The sequence below is a fragment of the Musca autumnalis genome, unplaced genomic scaffold (assembly GCF_047663935.1).
Source record: "Musca autumnalis isolate F117 unplaced genomic scaffold, ASM4766393v1 scaffold_5, whole genome shotgun sequence".
Classification (NCBI taxonomy): Eukaryota; Metazoa; Arthropoda; class Insecta; order Diptera; family Muscidae; genus Musca; species Musca autumnalis.
The window spans coordinates 177,502,623-177,523,771 of NW_027412088.1; the positions used below are offsets into that span (position 1 = coordinate 177,502,623).

Below are 21,149 nucleotides of genomic sequence, written 5' to 3' on the forward strand. Positions count from 1 at the left end.
AAATTTAGATGAGGTTCCAATATGGACTCCATCGGTTCACGCCTTCGGGTACCTCCCACACAAAATTTTGGAAAAGTTCAGTTTAGGGCCTGCTCTCGAATCGTTTTGGTTTTTGATGTAACCTCTTGTATTCACGGCCCTCCATACGACGGTACAAGTTCCATCAGGGGCAAGCCCATACTTCTTGACAAAATAACCTGAAATGTGCAAAAAAACCCAATTGCACCGTGTGTAGTTGTTGGAGCGCAGCATAACTCTCCGACGGATCTGCCGATTCAGTTCAACATTTGGCCTTCGCAATATTTTGTGCAAACTTAGTTTAAGTTCGAATATAAGCCATATCGGTCCACTCCTTCAGGTACCTCCCGCACAAATGTTCAAAAATTGTAGCAAAACTTGTGCGCACTATAACTCTCGAAGGGAGTAACCGACTTGGTCCATACTTTGCACATAGTGAAATTTCTCCCACACTTAGATGAGGTTCCAATATAGACTCCATCTGTCCACGCTGGAACAGTTCAGTTTAGGACCTGCTCTTGAATTGTATTGTTTTTTGATGTGGCCACTTGTATTCACAGCCCTCCATACGACGGTACAAGTTTCATCAGGGGCAAGTCCATACTTCCTGAGAAAATGTCCGGAAAGGTGCAAAAAGCCCCTATGACACCTTGTGTAGTGGTTGGAGCGCAAGATAACTCTCCAACGGATCTGTCGATTTGGTCCAAAATTTGGCCTGCGTAATATTTTATCAAAACGTATTTTAAATTTGAAGATGGACTATATCGGTCCACTCCTTCAAAAACCCCTATGTCACTATATGTGGCGGTCGGATAGCACGATAACTCTCGAGCTGTTCAACCGATTTGGTCCATATTTTAAAATGTCCCATATCGGTCCTCCCTAAGGGTACCTCACCCACAAAAGTTCAACATGTGTGTCTTAGTGCAGTTCATTCCTAATCCAGATTTTTATCGGCATGTTCAATTGTCCAAAAAAGGCCACAAAATTCTGAAGAGATCTTAAATACATTCGATCTGTCCCTAGGTTAAAGTTTCACTTGACATTGGCTGAGGGTATATATCTGTCGGCAAAGCCGACTGATACTTTTTTACTTGTTTATATTTTGGATTGTATATAATTCTTTAACATTGTTATTGGACTGACTGACCTTCTTTCAAAGTTCCACATCCAAAAGTCCATGAAAATAGGCTAAAGTTGAAAATTTTATATTTAAAATAATTTTGTTGATGACCTTAAACTTATTGCTTATATAGTTTTAACATTGAAAATTATTGCTTACACATAAGCACGTACAATATTACCCTTTCGCCACCTTCCTACCCATTTGCCAAACAATAGAAAATATAACACCACTTAAATGTGCAGTAACTTCTTGACAAATTTCCAATTATAAAGCGTGACTAGATAGTCAACAATTTTATTTCCCCAAAACAAACACACACACAAAACACCGCCAAACTATGCAAAAATATTACTTTGCAAACACCTCCCCAAAAGTATGCTATAATATTCTTTTGATTTGTTTACATTCAATTTCGATTGCCTTATTATAAGCAGAATAGTCAAAACAAAAGAAGAACAACACAACAAGACGTGAATAAATGGTGAATGAAGGCATCATTGATAAAAAAGAAACAATGGAAATGCTATAACGATGATGAGTGACTGAGAATGACTGCCTCAATGACTTGACTTAGTTTCAACAGCAGCAATAACAACACAAAAGCTTCACACTTGCAATAACTGAAAAATCGCGTGTGTTTGGCAAATAACAACAGGTTGCAGTCAACTAATTCGAATAGCAGCAGCTAGCTGGGCTAACTAACACGCCTGACTGACGTTTATTGTAACGTTTGCTGGCAAGGCGAAAATGGCGAAATTGCCGCAAAAAGAAAAAACGACTACAAAGAGAGTCGCACTCTCTCACTTTTGCCACTTGAATTGCATTTGTAAAGAAGTTAGTTTAAAACTTCAACAGTAACAACAACAACAGCAACAAATTTCTTTAAAACCGTTCAGTTCTGCTAAAAGCAAGACGCCTTGGCTGTTGCACTGAACAGTTGCCATTTAGCCGTTTGCCACTTGAAAACTTTTTATATTCGCGCTCGTTACAATCATAACTTAGAAGAAAATCTAAAAATATTTTCGGAAAAAAGGACAACCTTTTTTGTGAATGCCAAACACACACAAATTGCCAAAAGGCTTGCATGTGCAAGATATAGGCCTAACCGAGTGGAAAGCATTGCAGCCAAAATGTGGAAGAGTTATAATCGCTGATGTTTTTGTTGTTTGTTTCGCAGGTATAACACAAAAATGTCGTTGTCGTTGCTGATAAAAATTTAACGAAAATATTTTGCATAAAATATAAAAATAAAAAAATGAGAAAATTAAGTGCAATCCATAAAAATCATGAAATCTTAAAATTTATCAAAAGTTTTTTTTCCGTTGTTCTTTCGCTGATTTGGTGGTAAAAAAGCTGGTGAAGTGATTTATCAATTTATAGCCTACAAGTAGAGTAGCGTGTGGTTTTGTATGCAGAAAATATGAAAATAGGATAAAATATAAATAAATTATAAAATAAGGTTTTTTTTTATGGAGCAAGTCATGTGATATTGAATACTATTTGCATCCAGTCAATACTTAAACAAACTAGGATGACCTTATCAGAGGAAGTTATTCATCAACTTTTGGGTAAGTGAGTTTTAAATTTAAAGTAAAAATAGCCAAAGTTAAGTCGCGAACATCTCTCCCTGTCTGAAATCTCTTTTGGTAGTGAACTGTTCGGAGCAGGGGTGCCAAGTTGGTGGTTTTCCCGCTACTTGTGGTGATTTTTGACGTACAAAAACCGCTGTTTTAGCAGGAATGTCAACTGTTTTAAGGTAAAAATCGCTACAGACCTATTGTGCGTATGTGGCTGTAGAGATTTTTACCTCGGAACAGTTGGCATCCCTGGTTCGGAGAGGTTATTTCCTATTTTAACTGAGGACTGGGTATACGTTAATGTCATCGTGGAAGCCGAATAAGCTTTGCAGTCGAAGGCGGCTTTCAGGCCCATTAAGGTCATTTAAGGAAAGTAATAGACCTCTTGATGTCTCCAACACTCAATAGAAAACCGTTTGAGGACTTCTATAGACAGCTGAAGACCTCCGAGTGTTTCAATACACAATTAAAGGCCTCTTCAGGTCTTATAGAGACCATAGAAAACCTCTTGAGGTCTTCTTTAGACAACTGAAGGCTTTTTGAGGTCTTCTGTAGATAACTAAAGTCTCTTTAAGGTCTTCTTGAGGTAATATAGACGACAGAAGACCCTTTGAGGTCTTCTAGACAAATAAAGACCTCTGGATACTTTAGACAACCAAAGGTGGTTTGATGTCTACTTTAGACAAAAGAAGACATTGAGGCTTCATGAGGTCTTCTATAGACAGCAGAAGATCCCTTAAGACCTTCTGTAGACAACAGAAGACCTCTTGAGGTGTTCTAGACAACAAAATATCTCTTGATTCTTTAGACAACTGAAGGCGTCTTGATGTCTACTATAGACAAAAGAAGACTTTGAGTCTTCTATAGACAGCAGAAGATCTCTTGAGATCTTCTATATACAATAAAATACCTCTTGAAGTTTTCTATAGACAATAGAAAACTTTTTGAAACCGCTTAAGGTTTCCTTAAGAACACAATAGACCTCTTGAAGGTAACTGAGGTACTCCGAAGTCTTCTATATACAATTGAATGCACATTAAGTTCTTCTATAGACAATAATTGACCTCTTAAGATCTCCTATAGACAACCGCTCTTCTTCAGATAATAGGAGGTCTTTTAAGACAACAGTAAACGTCTATAAGATCTCTTGAGGTGTTCTATAGACACCTGAAGCCTTTTTGAGGTCTTCTGTAGAAAATAGCAGATCTTTTGAGGTTTGGAACCCTTTTGAGATTTCCTGTATACAACTGAAGGCTACTTTAGGTATTCTATAGACAACAGAAGATATCTTAAGACCTCTTATACACAGATGATGGCATCTCGAGGTTTGCTGTAAACAACTGAAGGCTTCTTGGGGTCTTCTATAGACCATTGAAGGCTTTTTGAGTTCTTCTATTGACAAGTGAATATCTCTTGAGGTCAATAGAACTTTTTGAAGTCTCCTACTGACAAGTGAATACCCGCTGAAGACTTCTGTAGGTAAGTGAGAACCTCTGAGGTCTTCTATAAACAATTTAAGACCTCTTAAGGTCTTATATAGGCCATAGAAAATCTCCTGAGATCATATAAACACAACAGAAGACCTCTTAAGGTCTGATGACCTCTTAAGGTCTTCTATGTAGGCAACTGCAGACCTCTTGAGGTCAAAATAAGACCTCTTAGAGTCTCCTACAGACAATATAAGACCTCGATCTTCTACAATTTAAGACCCCTTGAGGCCTTCTATAGAGAATTGAGGACCTCTTGAGGTTTTCTATAGGCAATATAATCTTTTGGAGGTCCCTTAGAGACACAAGACCTATTGAAGGCCTTCCATAGACAAGTGAAAGCGTCTTTAGGTCTTCTATAGACAACTGAAGCCTTCTCGAAGTCTACTATAGGCAAATGTAGACCTGTTGAAGTCTTTTATAGACTCAAGACCCATTGAGGTCATTAGCAGAGAAGGAAAAAGATTTCTTAAGTTCTTCCGTAGCAACAGGTCGTCTTGTGGTCTACTATAGACAACTTAAGATCTCTGGAGGTTTTTTTGTTGTTGACCTGGAGGTCTTCTATAGACAACAGAAACCTGTCGAGGTCCTCAATAGATAACTAATAGCTTCTAAAGGTCTTCCAACAACAGAAGACCTCTGCATGCCTTCTATAGAGAATAGAAACACTTTTGTGACCTCTCAAGGTCTTCCAAAAAATGGAAACGATAGACCTCTTGAGGACTTGTATAGGCATCTGAGGTCCTTTAAAACTTTCTACACAGAATAGGAAACCTATTGAGGTCTGATGGGGTCTTCGATAGGCCACTGAAGGCCTCTTGAGGTGTGTTATAGGCAACAGAAAATTTCTTAAGTTCACCCACAGCCAACTGAGATATTTTAAGGTCTTATAAAGACAGCGATAGATCTCTTAAGGTCTTGCATACACATAAGCCCTTCTTGAGGTCTTCTAAACATAATATAATATCTCCTGAGGTCTGAGAGGCTTTCTATAGACCACTGAAAATCTCTTGTGGTCTGCTATAGACAACAGAAGGTCTCTTAAGATCTACCACAGGCAACTAAAGACCTCTTGAGACATCATAATATTTTCTAAAGGCAGCACTGGACCTCTTGAAGTCTTCAAACGCAATAGAAGACCACTTCTGCTACACACACCTAAAGCTATCTTGAGGTCTTCTCTAGGCAATAGAAGACCTCTTGAGGACTTCTATAGGCAACTGAGGGTCTCTAAAGTCTTCTATACAAAATTAAAGACCTCTTGAAGTATTCTGTAGACTATAGAAGACCTCTCGGCTCATCTCCGCAATCCATGTGATGAACAGAGTGACCATAGATTTTGTGGAACTCCCTGTTTCAATCAACGGGACATTGTTGAATACCAAACGTTTCAAACTTTGACGGAGCATAATCAGCTCGATGTCCTCGACAAGTGTGGAGTGCTTAATCGTATCAAAGACTTTTGACAAGTCGGGGGCCACCAACACTGTTCTATTGCACGGCTTGTTCTATTGATATATGTGGAGATGGTGCAGCGTTCTTGTATTGATGTGCTGCTCACGGAAGTTAAGCCTCAAGAGCCTTTGGTACGGACGACAAAAGCAAAATCGGCCTATATGACTCACATTTGCTGGAATATTTGCCTGGCTTCAGTATCGAGTCCACATAGCCCATTTTCGACACTTCGTTCACAATGTGGGTGACTAACGAGAGGTTGAGAATTTTACTAAGGTACTCAACTCCTGGGTCATCCAAATATTTCAGAACTCCCATGGAGATACCGCTCCCTCCTCCCTTTGCCTTTGAAAAATATTTACAAACAAGTACTTCACAGTCCTTAGTGGGTTAATTTTATGACCACAATAGCAGTCGCAATTTTTGTAACTTCATAACCAAAAACATACACAATTACGCGTGTTTGCTTTATTGATTTTCGCGTAAAAATTTTTAGATTCATTTGTTTTTGTGTTTTTCTTTGGTCAATGTTTTTTGTTGTTGTTGTGTGACCTCGTTCAAGATCAGATATCCAATTTGGGTTACATGTTTTTTGTGCAAAGACGCCCAATTAACAATGTCAACGATAAGGTGAGTTATGGCAATTTGATTTGATATTTAAATTTGGACGGTGCTCTTGAATCAAATTTAAATGGAAGGTGCTTACACCTGGGAAGTTTTTGCGGATTCTGAAACTACAATGTTCATACATGAGAAAAATCAAAAAACAAAAAAAATCGCCGGAGCGCTTTTTGAATAAATCGCGATTCAAATTGACATTTTTAGGGGTTGTTTAGGTTTTTGCGATTTTGCTTAGAAACCGCAAGTCTTATCAAAATGGGAATAAAAAAATGTTGTAGCTATCAAAATTCTCTACAAGATTGACCTTAATTATATTTTCGTCGGTTTTACAACTTTTGAGACATAGAAGTTGAAATTGGGACAATTCAAATTCAATTCTGTATCGTCTCCTTATAAAACAATGTCATGACAGCAATTTCCCAACATAAACTTATATATCTAAAAAAAATGGTACAACCTAGGAAAAATCACATAAACCATTCTTGTAGAGAATTTTCACAGCTATAAGATTCTCTCAGGCCCCATGCCGATAAAACTTGCCGTATTCAAGCAAAATCGCGAAACCCTAACAAAAAAACCTACAAATGTAAACGAAGCTTCTTTATCTCAAAAATGGTACAGCCTGAGAACAAATCAGTCCGTCAGTCCTGTAGAGAATTTTCACAGCTACAACATTATCTTTCGCTCCATTTCGATTGGACTTGCGGTTTCCAAGCAAAATCAACAAAAATCAAAGTGATTCGGAAGCAGGTCTTAAATTGAACTTATTTGTATGATAGGTACCCGAAGGAGTTGACAAATAAAGTCCATATTCGAACCTGATCTATATCTGGTAGATATATTTGGATGTGTAAATTATGAACCAAATCGGTCACTCCCTTCAAGAGTTATCGTGCGCACAATTTTTCCGAACATTTTTGAACTTTTGTAGGGAAGGTGCCCGAAGGAGTGGACCGATATGGCTTATCTTCGAACTTAAACTATGTTTGGACAAAATATTTCGAAGACCAAATTTTGGACCGAATCGGCATATCCGTTCGAGAGTTATCTTGCTCACCAACCGCTACCCACGGTGTCATAGGGGTTTTTTTGCACATTTCATGCTATTTTCTCAGGAAGTATGTACTTGCCCCTGATAAAACTTGTACCGCCGTATTGGGGGCAGTGAATACAAGATGTTGCAACAAAAATCAAAGCGATTCAAGAGCAGGTCCTAAACTGAATTTATCAGAAATTTTGTGTGGGAGGTACCTGAAACGGTGAACCAATTGAGTCCATATTGGAACCTCATATAAGTCTGGTAAAAGTTTCACGATGTGCAAAGTATGGATCAAATCGGTTCCTCCCTTCAAGAGTTATGGTGCGCACAAATTTTCCGAACATTTTCGAACTTTTGTGGGGGAGGTACCCGAAGGAGTGGACCGATATAGCCCTTCTTCGAACTTAAACTAAGTTTGAACAAAATATTACGAAAGCCAAATTTTGGACCTAATCGGTTGATCCGTTCGAGAGTTATCGTGCGCTCCAGCCAGACAGACAGACGGACGGACGAATATGTCTAATCAACTCCAAATTGTCTGAAACGGCTTTCTTCCAAACATACTTGGGGTCTAAAACGATTATTTCGATGAGGCACATTTTGCCCGTATGAATGCTGAGGGTATAAAAATGTACGACATATCAAGAGTTCTCTGTGGAGTATATCTCGAAAACCAATTAGAAAATTGTTTTACTGCCTTAATCAAAATTTTGTATTCCATTTTATATTCTCTTCAGTATCATCACGACACTTCTCTGGTCACGACACTAGGTTCTCTGGTCGATGTGTCTGGTATCCAAGTATGGATTTTGGGCATGGAGTGGGCACTGACTTTCGGACAGTACCACAGTTCGCCAGATAACCATGCTGCCATCTGTCTAACAAATGACGTCACCTGGCAACCCGTCTATCCTCTTGTGTTAAATCATCTCCCTACTATTGTATCCATCTGCAGACTTTTATCAATCATGGGAAAGTCAATTGCCCCAGTTTCAGAGTGTTCACTAATTACCACTTCAGAGAACTGTCCAACCCTTCTGATGTTCTGGTAGTAGAAAGGACGTTCTGGGCAGGAGCACTCCTGCAAGCGCACATTATATACCTGCTGGTCGAATACTCGATTTCCCAATTTCGATCCAATTTCCCAGCAAAAACGGCGAATATAACAAATGAGTGTGATGAGCTTCGGGGAGCCAACCCCAGTGACCCCCGAGACAGGGTGCTGGCATTGTAAGTTAACAGATGAGCATAAGCGGAGCAAGTGCAATATTGAAACCGGAATAAGTGAATTGTGGGCAACGGTTAAGTCACTCTCGAACCCTGGAAAGAAGGAAGATAGGATACCGGTAAAGTTTGGCGACGTCACAATGATTGATCCGAAGAGATGCGCAAGTTATTTTAATCGATAGTTTGTCGAGCATAACGTGGGTAATAAGACTAAAAGAAGAGTATTACGTCACATTAGATATCTTCCTGTCAAGGAGGAACAACCACAGTCGTAATGAATGATGTTGCAAATGACATTAGGAACGTTAAATCATAATAAGCATTGGACGCTGACGGCATCTCCATGAGGAGTGGAAGATTCTTCCGGTACGCCAACACAATGACATGCTCTCGTTACAGCATTTGCTCGGGCATTACCGTGAAAGTCATCCCAATCACCGTGTGGTAGATACAACTGCCCTGCCAAACCTACTCAACTCCAGTAGCTTTGTGCTTAAAACCATATTCCTAGACCTTGGAATAGAGCTATAGCCGGATAAAGCAGTAAAACGAACATACACCCATATCATATGCTGTTAAAATAACAACAAAACGCCCAATGTTTTAGCACAACTAAGATCCGGACGTTGCGGCCGCCGTTCTGCGTCCGAATTAACAGCGCAATAAGAGGCATCTTTTCAACTGCCCAGCTAACCCACTCACCTGTCCGACGATTCTTTGTGGAGACAGGCAGTCCAATTTGGACACAGAAGAACCACAGAATCACATAACTGAAACTTATAAGGAGAAACATATTTGCGTTTCTAAAGCAAGAACCAAAACTCGACGGTTTACATTTTAAGGTTTATCCTTTTCGAATGCTAAAGGCAGCTTCCAAGATGACACCATGGTGAGGTAAGTGTTCCCCGAAGGTGAAAGACGGACCACTATAAAACAGGAACTTTGCTGGACCATTCTTTGGTTTATTGATTTGAAAATAGCCATATTCCCTTTTTTAATTTAACTCTACTCTACATTTGCACCCAAAACTTTACCATGACTCACTCACATATTTTGCAACCTGCAAAAATCCCAAAAATCGGATTTCGTCATAAATTATTTTAATTTAATTTGAAATATTTTTTTTTGTGGGGGTTGGCCATGCTTCCGAATGTAATTAAAATCACATTCGTTTTTTGGCATTTACTGCGCTGTGTAAAGAGGTGAATGTACGAAAAATTGCATGATTGGGATTTCCCAACACAAACAAAGAATTAAAACTCAAAATCAAGTGATTGTGGTTATGGAATTCCAAAACGTTCATAAATCATTTTTAATGAGGCCAATTTTCCACAATTGCAATTTATTTGTTAGAAAATATTTTCATTGTTCAAATTAAATAATTTTATTGCAAATAAATACTTCAAATCAAGATACTGAGGCGGAAGAAATTTTTAAGGAAAATGAAATAATTTCTGATGCGCTGCGGATTTTTTTAAAAGAGAAGCTTTTTTCAGAACCTTCCGGAAATTGTTGCCGAAAAAAATTATACATTCATATGTTTCCGCAAATATTTCCATAGGGACAAGGGAGACTTCTCTCATATCAGTGAATGCAACCCGATTCATATCAGCTCCATGATATGACGAGTTCGAACGAAGTGTCTAATGACCCGACGTATAGAGAAGTTGTAAATGGCTTTTATACTTAAGAAATGTCGGCAACATTACATTGAGGGGCCATCGTTGAAAATGTGATATTGCTGGCCTAGCAGTCGAACACTGGCATACAGTATGTGGTGGCGCCCAACCGAATAAGCTGGCGATTAATATTTGCCAAGTGAAACATTCTCAGGGTGTATTTTTATTGGTAAAACATTATTTTCCTACAGAAAATATTTCTGCAGAGCCTAAAAGCTACTTCTCTTCAAAAGAAAACTTTTTCGCAGCAATTGGGAAATTTTAAATTATTAAATTTCCTTAGCATTTTGAATCTCCCTTCGCCCTTTTGTCCTCTAGAAATTTAAATATCAACTCAAATTGCCATAACTCACCTTATCGTTGACATTGTTAATTGGGTGCCTTTGCACAAAAAACATGTAACCCAAATTGGATATCAGATCTTGAACGAGGTCACACAACAACAACAACAACACAAAATATTGAGCAAAGAAAAACACAAAAAACCAAAGGAATCTAAAAATATTTACGCGAAAATCAATAAAGCAAACACGCGTAATTGTGTATGTTTGCGGTTATGAAGTTACAAAAATTGCGACAGCTATTGTGGTCATTGAATTAACCCATTAAGAACTGTAAGGTACGTGTTTGTAAATTCTTTTCCAAAGCAAAAGGATGAGGTAGCATTATCTCCATGGGAATTCTGAAACATTTGGATGACCCAGGAGTTTAGTACTTTAGTAAAGTTCTCAACCTATCGTTAGTCACCCACATGATGACCGAAGTGTCGAAAATGGGCTAAGTGGACCCGATAGTGAAGCCAGGCAAATATGCCAGCAACTGTGAGTCATATAGGCCGATTTTGATTTTGTCGTCCGTACCATAGGCTCTTGAGGCTTAACTCCTTCTCAGTGTCAGAAAAAGCTATCCAGTTAACGATCATCAGCATGAGTTCCATGAGCAGCACAGCAATACAAGAACGCTGCACCATCTCCACATATATCAATAGAACAAGCCGTGCAATAGAACAGTCTTTGATACGGTTAAGCACTCCACACTTGTTGAGGACATCGAGCTGATTATGCTCCGATAAAGTATGGAACGTTTGGTAATCAACAATGTCCCGTAGATTGAAACAGGGAGTTCCACAAAATCTATGGCCACTCTGTTCATCACGTGGATTGCGGAGATGACCCACTCTGTTCATCACATAGATTGCGGATATGAGCCGAGAGGTCTTCTATAGTCTACAGAATACTTCAAGAGGTCTTAAATTGTGTATGGAAGACTTTAAAGATCCTCAGTTGCCTATAGAAGTCCTCAAGAGGTCTATTATTGCCTAGAGAAGACCTCAAGAAGGCTTCAGGTGTGGGTAGAAGAAGTGGTCTCCTATTGTGTTTGAAGACCTCAAGAGGTCTACTGCTGCCTTTAGAAGATATTAAGAGGTCTCCAGTTGTCTGTGGTAGATTTTAAGAGACCTTCTGTTATCTATAGCAGGCCACAAGAGGTTTTCAGTAGCCTATAGAAAACCTCACTGCTGCCTTGAGAAGATATTATGATGTCTCAAGAGGTCTTTACTTATCTTTGACAGATGTTAAGAGACCTTCTGTTGTCTATAGTGGACCACAAGAGATTTTCAGTGGCCTATAGAAAATATCATCAGACCTCCGGAGATATTCTATTATGTTTAGAACACCTCAAAAGTCTTCATATGTCTGTAGAAGTCTTCAAGATATTTTCTATTTTCTATAGAAGACCTCTAGAAGGCTTGAAGTGTATAGAAGACCTCAAGAGATCTATCGCTGTCTTTAGAAAACCTTAAAATGCCTCAGTTGTCTGTGGGAGACTTTAACAGGTCTTCTGTTGTCTATAAAAGACAAACAAGAGGTCTTCAGTGGCCTATAGAAGACCTCTAGAAGGCTTGAGGTGTATAGAAGACCTCAAGAAATCTATCGCTGTCTTTAGAAAACCTTAAAATGCCTCAGTTGTCTGTGGGAGACTTTAACAGGTCTTCTGTTGACTATAAAAGACAAACAAGAGGTCTTCAGTGGCCTAAAGAAGACCTCTAGAAGGCTTGAGGTGTATAGAAGATCTCAAGAGATCTATCGCTGTCTTTAGAAAACCTTAAAATGCCTCAGTTGTCTGTGGGAGACTTTAACAGGTCTTCTGTTGTCTATAACAGACAAACAAGAGGTCTTCAGTGGCCTACAGAAGACCTCTAGAAGGCTTGAGGTGTATAGAAGACCTTAAAATGCCTCAGTTGTCTGTGGGAGACTTTAACAGGTCTTCTGTTGCCTATAACAGACCTCAAGACCTGTTGCCTATAACAGACCTCAGACCTTCAGTGGCCTATAGAAGACCCCATCAAACCTCAACAGGTCTCCTATTATGCATAGAAGAATTTAAAGGACTTCAGATACCAATAGAAGTCCTCAAGAGGTCTTTTGTTTTCATTTTTTGAAAGACCTTGAGAGGTCACAAAAGTGTTTCAATTCTCTATAGAAGACATGCAGAGGTCTTTTGTTGTTGGAAGACCTCTAGAAGCTTTTAGTTCTCTATTGAGGATCCTCCAGATATCTTAAGTACAAAAAACCTCCAGATATCTTAAGTTGTCCATAGTAGACCACAAGACGAACTGTTGCTATGGAAGAACTTAAGAAATGTTTTTTCTTCTCTGCTAATGAGCTTAGTGGGTCTTGTGTCTATAAAAGACTTCAACAGGTCTACATTTGCCTATAGTAGACTTCGAGAAGGCTTCAGTTGGCTATAGAAGACCTAATGATGCTTTCAGTTGTCTATGAAAGACCTTTCTTGTCTACTAATGACCTCAATAGGCCTTGTGTCTCTAAAGGACCTCCAAAAGATTGTATTGCCTATAGAAAACCTCATGAGGTCCTCAATTCTCTATAGAAGGCCTCAAGGGTCTTAAACTGTAGAAGACCGAGGTCTTATATTGTCTGTAGGAGACCCTAAGAGGTCTTATTTTGACCTCAAAAGGTCTGCAGTTACCTACATAGAAGACTTTAAGAGGTCATCAGACCTCAAGAGGTCTTCTATTGTGTTTATAAGATCTCAGTAAATTTTCTATGGCCTATATAAGACCTTAAGAGGTCTTCAATTGTTTATAGAAGACCTCAGAGGTTCTCAGTTGTCTACAGAAGTTCTCAGCAGGTATTCACTTGTCAGTAGGAGACCTCAAAAAGTTCTATTGACCTTAAGAGATATTCACTTGTCAGTAGAGTAACTCAAAAAGCCTTCAATGGTCTATAGAAGAACCCAAGAAGCCTTCAGTTGTTTGCAGAAAACCTCGAGAGGCCTTCATCTGTGTATAGGAGACCTTAAGATGTCTTCTGTTGTCTATAGAAGACCTAAACTAGCCTTCAGTTGTCTATAGGAAACCTCAAAGGTCTTCAGTTCTCTACAGAAATCCTGAAAAGGGTTTCAAACCTCAAGAAATCTTCTATTTTCTACAGAAGACCTCAAACAGGCTTCAGGTGTCTATAGAACATCTCAAGAGATCTTATAGACGTTTACTGTTGTCTTAAAAGACCTCCTATTATCTGAAGAAGAGCGGTTGTCTATAGGAGATCTTAAGAGGTCTACTTTTGCCTATAGAAGACCTTAATATGCCTTCAATTGTTTATAGAAGACCTCGGAGTACCTCAGTTACCTTCAAGAGGTTTATTGTGTTCTTAAGAAAACCTGAAGAGGTTTCAAAAAGTTTTATATTGCCTATAGAACACTTCAAGAGGTATTCTATTGTCTATAGAATATCTCTTCTGCTGTCTATAGAAGACCTCAGGAGGTCTCAAGGTCTTCTTTTGTCTATTGTAAACATCAAGATGTCTTCAGTTGTCTAAAGAATCAAACTATATTTTTTGTCTAGAACACCTCATGGGGTCTTCTGTTGTCTACAGAATGTCTCAAGAGATCTTCTGCTGTCTATAGGAGACCTCATGAAGCCTCAATGTCTTCTTTTGTCTAAAGTATATATCAAGCCCCCTTCGGTTGTCTAAAGGATCAAGAGGTCTTTATTTGTCTAGAAGACGTCAAGAGGTCTACTATCGTCTATATTACCTCAAGAAGACCTTAGGAGACATTAGTTATCTACAGAAGACCTCAAGAAGCCTTCAATTGTATATAGAAGACCTCAAAGGAATTTTGCTATCTATAGAAAACCTCAAGAAGCCTTCAGTTGTCTAAAGAAGACCTTAAGAGGTTTTCTATGGTCTCTATTAGACCTCAAGAGGCCTTCAATTGTGTATTGAAACACTCGGAGTTCTTCAGTTGTCTATAGAAGTCCTCAAACGGTCTTCTATTGAGTGAGACTTGGAGACTTCAAGAGGTCTATTGCTTTCTTTAAATGACCTTAATGGGCCTCAGAAGGGTTTTTATTGTCTATAGAAGGCTTCAAACGGTCTTCTGTTGTCTATAGAAAACTGAAAGAAGCATTCAGTTGCTTTTCAGAAGACCTCAAGAAGACTTCCGCTCAAGAGATATTTAATTGTGTATAGACGACCTCAAGAGACGCCTCAGGAAATCCCCAAATGTATATAGAAGACCTCTAGAGGCCTACAGTTTTCCATAGAAGACTTCAAGAGGTCCTCAGTTGTCTATAGAAGACCTCAATAGGTCTTTAATTTTCTATGGAATACTTCAACAGGTTCTCGGGAGGTCTACAGTTGTCTGAAGAAGACCTTTAGGGATATTCAATTGTCTCAAGAGGTCTACTGTTATCTTTGAGATACCTCAATCTGTCTTCAATTTTCTATAGAAGACTTCAAGATGTCCTTGGGATGCCTACAGTTGTCTATAGAAGACCTCAGGAGGTCTGCTCTTTTCTTTCGAATACCTCAAGTGGTCTTCTATTATCCATAGACGCTCTAGAGATCCTCTGTTGTCTATAGAAACAATAAAAGGTACTCAATTGTCTATAGTAGACCTCAAGAGGCCTTCAGTTTTTTTTATAGAAGACCTCAATAGGTCTTCAATTTTCTATAGAAGATCCTCAGGAGGTCTATAATTGTTTAAAGAAATTTAGTCGTATAAAGAAGACCTCACCGCGTCTTCTACTTTTTATAGAAGCTTCAAGAGATCATCAATTATCTATAGAAGACATCTAGCGGTCTTCAGTTGTTTCTAGAAGGCATTAAGAGGTCCTCAGTTGCTTTTAGAAGGTTCAAGTGGTCTTCAGTTGTCTTTAGAAGACCTCAAGAAGTCATCAAGAAGGCTTTCGCTCAATAGATATTTAATTGTCTACAGAAGACCTCAAGAAAGGTCTTCAGTTGTTTCTAGATGGTTTCAAGAGGTCTTAAATTTTCTATAGAAGGTTTCAAGAGGTCCTCATTTGTCTATAGAAGACCTCAAGAGGTCCTAATTTTTCCATAGAAGATCTTAATAGGTCTTCAATTTTCTATGGAATACTTCAACAGGTTCTCTGAAGGTCTACAACTGTCTGAAGAAGACCTTAAGAGATATTTAATTGTCTCAAGAGGTCTTCTGTTATCTTTGGGATACCTCAATCGGACTTCAATTTTCTATAGAAAACTTCAAGAAGTCCTTGGGATGCCTGCAGTTGTCTGTAGAAGACCTCAGAAGGTCTGCTCTTTTCTATCGAAGAGATCCTCAGTTGTCTATAGAAGAAATAAGAGGTACTCAATTGTCTAAAGTAGACCTCAAGAAGTCTTAAGCTTTTTATAGAAGACCTGAATAGGTCTTCAATTTTCTATAGAAGATCCTCAGGAGGTTTAGAGTTGTTTAAAGAGTTGTTGTTTCTAGAAGGCCTATAGAGGTCCTCAGTTGCTTTTGGAAGGTTCAAGTGGTCCGCAGTTGTCTTTAGAGGAGTTCAAGAGGTCCTCAATTGTCTTCAGAAGACCACAAGGGGTCCTTCATAGACTATAGAAGACCTCTAAAGATCCTAAGTTGTCAATAGACCTCAATCGGGCTTAAATTTTCTTTAGAAGACTTCAAGAGGTAGATGTATACAGTTGTCTATAGAAGAACTCAGGAGGTCTGCCCTTTTCTTTCGAAGACCTCAAGTGGTTTTCTATTATCTATAGGCGCTCTAGAGATCCTCAGTTGTCTATAGAAGAAATAAGAGGTACTCAATTGTCTATAGTAGACCTCAAGAGGTCTTCAGCTTTTTATAGAAGACCTCAGCAGGTCTTAAATTTTCTATAGAAGCACCTCAGGAGGTCGTTATTTGTTTAATGATATTTAGTCGTATAAAGAAGACCTCACGAGGTCTTCTACTTTCTATAGAAGCTTCAAGAGATCCTCAATTGTCCATAGAAGACATGTAGAGGCCTTCATTTTTCTATAGAAGTGTTTTAGAGGTCTTCAGTTGTCTTTAGAAGACCTCAAGAGGTCTTCAATTATCTTTAAACGACCTCAACAGGTTCCCAATTGTCTTCAGAAGACCACAATTGTCTTCAGAAGACCGTAATAGACTATAGAAGACCTCAAAAGAACCTAAGTTGTCAATAGAATTCAATCGGTCTTCAATTTTCTATAGAAGACTTCAAGAGGTCCTTGGAATGTCTACACTTGTCTATAGAACAACTCAGGAGGTCTGTTGTTTTCTTAAGAAGATCTCAAGTAGTCTTCTATTGTCTATATACGCCTCGAGAGATCATCAATTGTCTATAGAAAAACTGAAGGGTCCTCAATTGTCTATAGTAGACCTCTTCTTTAGAAGATCCTCAGGAGGTCTATAGTTGTTTGAAGAAATTTAGTGGTATAAAGAAGACCTCACGGGGTCTTCTACTTTCTATAGAAGCTTCAAGAGATCCTCAATTATCTATAGAAGACATTTAGAGATCTTCAGTTTTTTCTAGAAGGCCTAAAGAGGTCCTCATTTGCTTTTAGAAGGTTCAAGAGGTCCTCAGTTGTCTTTAGAAGACCTCAAGAGGTTTTCAATTGTCTTTAGAGGACCTCAAGAGGTCCTCAATTGTCTTCAGAAGACCACAAGGGGTCCGTAATAGGCTATAGAAGACTTCAAAAGATCCTAAGTTGTCAATAGACCTCAATCGGTCTTAAATTTTCTATAGAAGACTTCAAAAGTCCTTGTGATGTCTACAGTTGTCTATAGAAGACCTCAAGAGGACCTCAATTGTCTTTAGAAGACCTCAAGAGATCCTCAATTGTCTATAGAAGACATCTAGAGGTCTTCAGTTGTTTCTAGAAGGAATAAGGAGGTCCTCAGTTGCTTTTATAGGATTCAAGTGGTCCTCAGTTGTCTGTAGAAGACTTCAAGAGGTCCTCAATTGTCTTTAGATGAACTCAAGAGGTTCTCAATTGTGTTCAGACATTAGACTATAGAAGACCTCAAAAGATCCTAAGTTGTCAATAGACCTCAATCGGTCTTAAATTTTCTATAGAAGACTTCAAAGGTCCTTGGGATGTCTGCAGTTTTCTAAAGAAGACCTCAAGTGGTCTTCTATTGTCTATAGACCCCTCGAGAGATCATCAGTTGTCTATAGAAGAAATAAAAGGTACTCAATCGTCTATAGACCCTCAATTTTCTACAGAAGAACCTTAGGAGGTCTATAGTTGTTTAAAGATATTTAGTCGTATAAAAAAGACCTCACCAGGTCTTCTATTTTCTATAGAAGCTTCAGGAGATCCTCATTTGTCTATAGAAGACATCTAGAGACCTTTAATTTTTTATAGAAGTCGATTAGAGGTCTTCAGTTGTTTCTAGAAGGCCTAAGGAGGTACTAAGTTGCTTTTAGAAGGTTCAAGTGGTCCACAGTTGTCTTTAGAGGAGCTCAAGAGGTCCTCAATTGTCTTCAGAAGACCACAATTGGTCCTTAATAGACTATAGAAAACCTCTAAAGATCCTAAGTTGTCAATAGACCTCAATCGGTCTTAAATTTTCTATAGAAGACTTCAAAGGTCCTTGGGATGTCTGCAGTTGTCTAAAGAAGACCTCAGGAGGTCTGTCGTTTTCTAAAGAAGACATCAAGTGGTCTTCTATTGTCTATAGACCCCTCGAGAGATCATCAGTTGTCTATAGAAGAAACAAAAGGTACTCAATCGTCTAAAGTAGACCCTCAATTTTCTACAGAAGAACCTTAGCAGGTCTATAGTTGTTTAAAGATATTTAGTCGTATAAAAAAGACCTCACCAGGTCTTCTATTTTCTATAGAAGCTTCAGGAGATCCTCATTTGTCTATAGAAGACATCTAGAGACCTTTAATTTTTTATAGAAGTCGATTAGAGGTCTTCAGTTGTTTCTAGAAGGCCTAAGGAGATACTCAGTTGCTTTTAGAAGGTTCAAGTGGTCCATAGTTGTCTTTAGAGGAGCTCAAGAGGTCCTCAATTGTCTTCAGAAGACTACAATTGGTCCTTAATAGACTATAGAAAACCTCTAAAGATCCTAAGTTGTCAATAGACCTCAATCGGTCTTAATTTTTTTATAGAAGACTTCAAGAGGTCCTTGGATGTCTACAGTTGTCTATAAAAGACCTAAAGAGGTCTGCTCTTTTCTTTCGAAGACATCAAGTGGTCTTCTATTATCTATATACACTCTAGAGATCCTCAGATGTCTAGAAGCAATAAAAGGTACTCAATTGTCTATATTAGACCTCAAGTGGTCTTCAGCTTTTTATAGAAGACCTCAATAGGTCTTCAATTTTCTATAAAAGATCCTCAGGAGGTCTATAGTTGTTTAAAGATATTTTGTCGTATAAGGAAGACCTCACTAGGTCTTCTTTTTTCAATAGAAGCTTCAAGAGATCCTCAATTGTCTATAGAAGACATATAGAGGTCCTCAGTTGTTTCTAGAAGGCCTAAAGAGGTCCTCAATTGTCTTTAGAGGACCTCAATTGTCTTCAGAAGACCACAAGGTCTGCTGTTTTCTGAAGAAGACCCTAAGTGGTCTTCTATTGTCTGTAGACGCCTCGAGAGTTCATCAGTTGTCTAGAGAATAACTAAAGGGTCTCAATTGTCTATAGAAGACTTCAAGAGGTCTTCAGTTTTCTAAAGAAAGCCTCAATATGTCTTCAATTTTCTATAGAAGATTCCAAGTGATCCTCAGGAGGTCTATATTTGTCTAAAAAAGCCGTCAAAAGATATTTAATCTTATAAAGAAGACCTCACCAAGTCTTCTATTTTCTATAAAAGTCTCAGAGATTTTGACCTCTAGAAACCTTCAATTTTCTTAGAAGACTTCTAGAGGTCTTCTTTTGCTATAGAAGGTCTTAAGGTGTCCTCAGTTGTCTATAGACGACTTAAGAGGTCTACAATTGTCTATAGAAGACCTCAAGACGTCATCAATTGGCTATTAAAGAGCTCAAGAGGCTCTCAATTGCATAAAGAAGACCACGAAGGGGATCTCAATTGACTATCCCATAATTGGGATAGAAATATCTTCCTTCTTAATGGGTTAATACTACCGTCTATACAAAAAAGCCTTTGTCGCGAAAAATTATTGTTTTGTGCCAATTTCTTTATTTTCTTTAATGCAGACCGGCAGGTAGCTTTTTATGAGTCTTTCAATAAAATGTAGGTTAAGTATTTAAATACTAGAACAAAGCCACTTCTCTCCCTTCAAATACCCCAGTTGGTGGCCCGGAACATAGAACCGGCAAATTATTAGAATTGTTATGGAAATTCATAAAAAAAAATCCGCTCCACAAACACCCACACAAACAGGTGGCGAATAGCTGTGTTTGTTTGTTTTTGTTTTAATGGAAAATCAAAACAAACCTCAAGAAAGCCCCCCCAAAACAAAATTACGAACATGGTAATAGAAAAACCATAAGTATAAAAAATAGAAAAAAAACTTCTTTAACCGGAAGTTGTTTTTCGTTTCTTCCGCAAACGTTTGTTACAACCATTGCTGGTGAGCAGTGAGTTTTGGTGTTGGCGTCACAATCTGTGAATGTGAATAACACCCTAATACACTGAAATAATAGTTGTTGTTTTGAGCCTTATATTGTTTTTCTTCCTGTCATTATGAGGGGGCTGTGTCACGTCTGTGTGTCAGCCTGTAAAGTGTGAGTTGGGCATAGCACGTGCATGCAGTTGTAGTTGTAATTTGTTGGTTGTTATTTTGAAAACAAAAATTGTTGCTTTGTTGTTTATGGGACGCCATAATATTGACGATGTATAGGAAGAAGTCGACAACAGTGGCTCAAAGTCGGTTTACAAAAGTTCAAAGTCCAAATATTTTGCATTTAAATATGCAAATTGTCCTTGTTCTACTGTCTGCCTCTCGACGGAAGTTCGTAAACATTAAAGCTGCGTGTGTGTGGTTAAACATTTTTGGAATTCCCCCACCATTCGTGTCGCAAATGTTATTTGATGTTGTGCTATGCGAAGAATATGTTGCACTTCAAATCCGCTTCCGGTTAAGTTTTTCTGTGTGGTGTTGAAGTTTCATAGCCAGGCAGTGCAGACAGATATTTACAAAGAAATTAAGATATTGATATATGGGAAATATCATTATCTTGAATTACATAGCTTGAGTTTTTTTTTAGATTGGAAGGAATTCGTTATAGGAAGATATTGAAACCAAAACTATCTCGGAATTTAAAAAGTGATTGTTTAATTTTTCTATGCCAGAAGAGACAGGGGAAGCTTCTTTCACAACAAAAAGTACTCTCGGTCATTACACTAACGAGGGTGTATACCCTTTGATTTTTTCAAGGGTCTGATGACCAACAGGCGTGGATTTTTAAAGACAATTTTTTCAAGGGTCTGATGACCAACAGGCGTGGATTTTTAAAGACAATTTTTTCAAGGGTCTGATGACCAACAGGCGTGGATTTTTAAAGACAATTTTTTCAAGGGTCTGATGACCAACAGGCGTGGATTTTTAAAGACAATTTTTTCAAGGGTCTGATGACCAACAGGCGTGGATTTTTAAAGACAATTTTTTCAAGGGTCTGATGACCAACAGGCGTGGATTTTTAAAGACAATTTTTTCAAGGGTCT

At 38.4% G+C, this 21,149-nt stretch overlaps 1 protein-coding gene across 6 annotated transcripts in view; it reads left to right on the plus strand.

Moving 5' to 3' along the window:
* Positions 1-21,149, plus strand: part of stum (mechanosensory transduction mediator stumble) — a 211,910-nt gene that overhangs the window by 21,223 nt on the left and 169,538 nt on the right. Inside the window, exons 1-2 of one of the 6 annotated variants that reach the window (XM_073989278.1) lie at positions 2,071-2,321; positions 2,498-2,712. The exons of 2 other annotated variants lie outside the window; for them this stretch is intronic. The gene's annotated coding sequence lies outside the window, so the exon portion shown is untranslated. Of the gene's footprint in view, positions 1-2,070; positions 2,713-8,060; positions 9,445-21,149 lie in introns of those variants that run through there. 3 more of the 6 variants (XM_073989279.1, XM_073989280.1, XM_073989277.1) reach the window with 3 other exon arrangements.